General features: G+C 40.4%; 1 long non-coding RNA gene across 1 annotated transcript; it reads left to right on the top strand.

Moving 5' to 3' along the window:
• The first annotated feature begins 2,252 nt into the window (after positions 1–2,252).
• LOC307214486 lies at positions 2,253–5,289 on the top strand. The gene is made up of 3 exons (XR_013838147.1): positions 2,253–2,384; positions 3,244–3,315; positions 5,039–5,289. It is a non-coding gene; the product is annotated as an uncharacterized lncRNA (long non-coding RNA).
• The last annotated feature ends 488 nt before the right edge of the window (positions 5,290–5,777 follow it).

Genomic DNA, 5,777 nt, shown 5'->3' with positions numbered 1-5,777 from the left:
ATCTTATGCCTGATCAACTCCTAAAAGAGCTGTAGCAATAGATGGAGATATGTCTGATCTGGGGCTCTGTTCTGCCTGCTTTTGTATCTGGGCTGTGCCTGAGAAAGTTTCCGGAAGGGAATGTGGCACTCAGGTTTAAAGGGTCCTGTGATGTGACATCCTTTATTTTAGTACTTCTTAAAAAGCATTTCTAAACTGCCTAATGTTTAAAATTGCCCAAGCAGTATTAAAAATAATGCAGCATAAAACCAGTAAAGCAGTATCATAACAGACATACAACATAAAAATAGTAAAACAGTATTATAAAACAGAATATAGCCACATACTGAACTGTCTCGGAGAATTTGTTGAAATTTCATGTTTAAAATGGAGAATAAGACACTTAAGTGAATGTTTCAACAAATGCCACTAACTTTGTGCCCCAGTCTTGTGGAAATATATAGTGCAACATCCAGTTGCCAGCAATAAACATAAATGCTCATTTGTCCTGTTGCGTTCAGAATTGTGTTTACAGATCTGCACCTCAGAGAAGTGCCTACCCAAAGCATTTCTGTCAATTGAGGGAATGTATACATATAACATGAACACTGTAATCTTCCCAACTGCAATATCAAATATTTTCCTTTTCTTTTTATATAACTGCCTTTATTCCCCTCACCCAAGGATGAATAAATCCCTCAGAGTCTTCTATGTAAAGACACCATTAGAAGACTTTCAGGAAAATTACAGAAAATAATGAGCATGTTTCAGTCTATAACCAATTCTGTCACTTGTTCTAAGAGATATATAATAGGCCCAGGTAATGGAAAGCTTGGGTAGCCCTTTCTAATGGTTGTCTTATAGGTGGAAGGGAGACAGAAGTTTTCAGGGAAAGAAATCGAGAGAGAAAGGGTGGGGCAGAGATAAAGACTCCCAAAAGGAAACATCCCCATTGCCTATTCAGAAATAATCCCAGGGAATTAAATGGGAGCTATTCAATAATACATGTGCTTAGGACTGCAGCCTTAAACTCACATTTGCAGAATTATTTTTGGAACCCTGGGAAGTAATTTTCTCTTTTTCAAAAACCACACACAGGTGCAAGATGAGAGTCTCGGGACTCTAATAATGCCTATTATCTGTCAAAAGGGGAAAAAATGAGTAAGATTATTTCACTATAATTTCATGCTGTGTCCATTGCAGGCATTCCCGAGAGCTCTTTCTCTTCCCTGATAAAGATCTCATGAAGAGATCCCCAATTGTATAGGCTTATCTGGCATCCACAATGTTACACTGAGGGCAGTTTCATGTAGTCAGAATGTAAAATGTTTCTCAGTTCAAGTCAGGATAGTCTGACCACAAATGCCCATGCTCTGGTAACCTCCAGGTTGGATTACAGCAATGCATTTTATGTGGGGCTGCCTTTTGGTTTATCCAGGGATCTGCAACTCATGAGAAGTGTGGCAGCTCCACTGCTCACTGTTACAGGAAATCACCACCACGTTATGAAATACTGGCACAGTTAGCTACCCAGCTAATTGGTATATAAAGTCCTATACAGCTTGTGACTAGGATACTTGGAAGAAAGGTAAAGGGACCCCTGACTGTTAGGTCCAGTCGCAGACAACTCTGGGATTGCGCGCTCATCTCACTCTATAGGCCGAGGGAGCCAGCGTTTGTTCGCAGACAGCTTCCGGGTCATGTGGCCAGCATGACTAAGCCACTTCTGGCAAATCAGAGCAGCACCCGGAAATGCCATTTACCTTCCCTCCAGAGCGGTACCTATTTATCTACTTGCATTTGACGTGCTTTTGAACTACTAGGTTGGCAGGAGCTGGGACCGAACAACGGGAGCTCACCCCGTCATGGGGATTCGAACTGGTGGCCTTCTGATCGGCAAGCCCTAGGCTCTGTGGTTTAGACCACAGCGCCACCTGCGTCCCTTGTGATACCCCTTGTAGACCCAATCAACTCTGAAGGTGCTCTGAAGGTGAAGCCTCCTGCAGCCACATCTTATCAGAAGGTCCATTCTGCACATTATAGGAAACAGGCCTTTTATGTTGTTGTGGCAGCTCTCTGTTGTCTCTTTGGTGTCTGCTGAGTACCTTCCTCATGTTTTAATCATCATTATATTTGTTTTATCATGTGTTTCTTTGCCACCCTGGAAGGAAGGGCAAGACATTGATATAATGAGTAAGTAAATAACTTACTGGAGATATTCCATAGACTAGCATGCACATTGTGGAGGAGGACTTTGCACCTGGACTCTGGCTCTGAAGGGCTTTGGGTAGTTCCCCCCAGTTCTGCAAAGGCTGATTGGAGATCTCAAAATGCCAAATGGTGCAGACTGTTGCCTTTGTGGAACTGATCAAGCCTTCTGTGCTGCCTCCTAGGAGAGCAGCAAGGTAAGAAGAAGAAGAAGAAGAAGAAGAAGAAGAAGAAGAAGAAGAAGAAGCCCAGTCCCTGCCTTACAGGTCACAGGGTGACCAGACACTTCTAGACATCAAGGCCAGGCAATAAAATCATCAGTCTGTGACTGTGGCTAGACTTGTCTGGTTGAATCAAGCATAATCTATGACAGCTACAGAACAGGAAGAACGCAAAGCAATGTGTATTTATATTTTATTTTTAAATAATATTTTATACCACTTCATATAGATGCTTCCCAAGTGGTTTACCCAAAGATGATCACTTTGAGAATTTATAGGTGGGGCTTGAATCATGTCAATGTGTTCTGATTGTTCTGGATGATAGCAGATTCTGATTGGCTGGAAGTTCTGACAAGTTGGGAGTTAATTGTCAGTGAAAGAGACAGTTGGGATTTGTCACCAGAGGAGTTTAGGAAATCTGGCATGAGGTAAAAGCCACTTAGAGGCTCATGTCAGCAACATTGTCTGTTAAGTCTTCAGAAACTGCCATCGAGCATATTTTACTGTCATCAAGCACCCTAGATGGACCAAGATCGGACCAGTTATAAGGCAACTTCCTGTGTTCTTATGTCTTTTCCAGAAATAAATAAATCATAAAAGTTCATTAGATGCACCAGATTGTAAATTCAAGCCCATTAAAATATTGTAGCATTAATTAGCCTGGATTTCTAATCTGTTACATGTCAGTTGAATTGACCATGTTGACAACGCAAAGTAGTTTCCGTCATTGGCTTGCCTTTTAAAATAAAAGTAGGGGCAAGTTCTTTGGAAGAATGTGTAAGAGTAAACAGATGAACAAAATATGCTTGGTTTTCTATCTGCTTCTTACAACTAGCTGGATTTAATCCTCCATCATTATATTCAATTTTGAAAGCAGAGATCACACAGTTGTGCAGATGTTTCCAAGGTAAGCTACCAGAGCATAAAGTTCTTAATTCTTGAGCTGTATTTCATGCTACTTGTCTAGCTTTTTATTATGTTCTGAAGTACAAATGGTTGATGGCCACATTGAAAGAAATGTAGCAAGCTCAAAGTGACCTTGTCAGTGGGCTCAGTGACTTCAGAATTTAATCAATCAGCCATTTGAAAGAATATGACAACCACGATCTTTTTTGGCTTTGAAACTGACGCTGTTATAAACAGAGAGAAAGAAGTAGAGGAGAACTGCAAAACGATAAATACCACCCGAGCATTTTCGACTGAAAGAAATACTTAAAACATACTTTTCAATGCACTGAAGTATTTTGCATAACTTACACTGTCAGCATATCAAGCTAGAATCTGTTAGTTTATAACCTAGCTGACATTAATGAGCTTAATGCACTTGGTCTCTTGTGTTTTACATCTCGGGCTGCGAAAAGAAAAATAGGAAGATAAAAAGGCTAGTAAATAGAGAATAAAAATGGAATGTGACTGGAGAAACATTTTCAAGAATAGATTTATGGCTGAAATGCCCATAATTATAGCACTGCAGCTGTTGTTTTCCATTATGTTCAAGCAATATGCACTAACCAAGGAGAGATTTCCTTTTCCAAAAATTTGCAACAGCAAAGCAACTGCACTATGTCACTTTTGCCCATTTGCAAAGACTAGGTATTAGTCATGCCTTCCCCTATCTTTTAATCATAGCAGTCTAATCTTCAACACTTATTTATAATTAAATTTTGGATGGTGGGTGCATGATATTGAAACTGTGACTGCTCCCTGTCTTGGATAGTTAATATGGTTGCTGCTTAATGAATCCAAGTGTGATTGGAAAATTGTAGAGAGAGTGGGGAAAAAACGGGTTCCCCATTAAGTAAGTTATGCTTGGGGGTAATTTGGCCAAGGCCACTCAGTGACATTCATGAGTGACGATTCGTTACAAGCATAGCTGTCAACTTTCCCCTTTTCTTGCAAGGAATCCTATTTGGAATAAGGGAATTTCCCTTAAAAAAAAGGAAAATGTTGACAGCTATGGTTACAAGTATGTAAATGAATTCCTGTTTCAAAAAAGTGTTATACACAGTGAAAATATCAAACACAGCACAATTTTGAAAAACCACACCACTCCAGAATGTGTTCTAAACGTGGAGAACTGTATCTAACTGAGTTTTATTCAGAATAAAGGTAAAGGGACCCCTGACCATTAAGTCCAGTCACGGACGACTCTGGAGTTGCGGCACTCATCTCGCTTTTCTTCAGAATAGCCCCACTGAAATTATTTAACCTAATTTAGTCATTTGTTAAATTCAATAGGTCTATGCTAAGTAAAACTTAGTTGACTACAACTTAAAATGTTTTCACCACCTTTTGGCATGTAACCAAGGACAGAGCAAAACAAGCAGTTTGTCAGACGAGTTTCTATAGCTGTATTTCCAGAATGGGCAGGAATGGGCCTTTCCCCTTGTAACAAGCAACGTGACAACAGAATGGCATGTGGAGCCTATCCCCCAAAGATCCAAGAGTTTGAGGGAAGTCATATGGGCCATGGACACTTCAGTATGTAGACTGTTAAGTGTACATAGAAACACCATTGTTTCCAAGGGATTTATTTTAGGGAAGCCATGCTTAGTGGCAAATCATTCAGACATCTCCTGGAGTTGCTCTTCCCTGCTTCCATTTTTGCTTTACTTCCATTTTGAATACAGGAAATATAGATGCAAATGGTGACAGCATCATAAAACGGACTGTGCAAAACAACAACAGGTTATGCCAGGTAATGAGATAATTTTAAGCCCTAAACAAACTAGAAAACCAGACAAAGAAAACAACTGTCTTAAAAACATCTCACTGCGGGCATATTTTTCCGTGTCGTTACTGTGCTGAGCTGACATAATCATCCTGGCTAATTATTCCCAGAGTCCTTTTCTGAAAAAGTGGATGGAAGGCCTTTAGAGAAAACTTGAAAAGCAGGTGTCGACAGAAATCAACTGTGCCTTGGCATCTCGAGAAATAAGCACTTGCATCTATTTACCTGTCTAGAAAGTTGGAGCTGAGGTACACATTCCACGAGTAAGCAGATACATGTACAGTGGTACCTCGGGTTAAGTACTTAATTCGTTCTGGAGGTCTGTTCTTAACCTGAAACTGTTCTTAACCTGAAGCACCACTTTAGCTAATGGGGCCTCCTGCTGCCGCCATGCCGCCGAAACACGATTTCTGTTCTTATCCTGAAACAAAGTTCTTAACCTGAAGCACTATTTCTGGGTTAGTGGAGTCTGTAACCTGAAGCGTGTGTAACCTGAAGCGTATGTAACCCGAGGTACCACTGTATAGTACATGTCTCTGTATATCATGGGAACTCCCAATGTTTCCCATAATATTTGCTGTCTTCCCTTTATGTGTGTACACTGCGTACCTCTATACCTGATTAAAAGGATGACTCTA

The sequence above is a fragment of the Podarcis cretensis genome, assembly GCF_951804945.1.
Source record: "Podarcis cretensis genome assembly, chromosome: 4".
NCBI lineage: Eukaryota > Metazoa > Chordata > Lepidosauria > Squamata > Lacertidae > Podarcis > Podarcis cretensis.
Note: the sequence above shows the minus strand (reverse complement) of the source record. Positions and strands in the feature narration are given on the sequence as shown.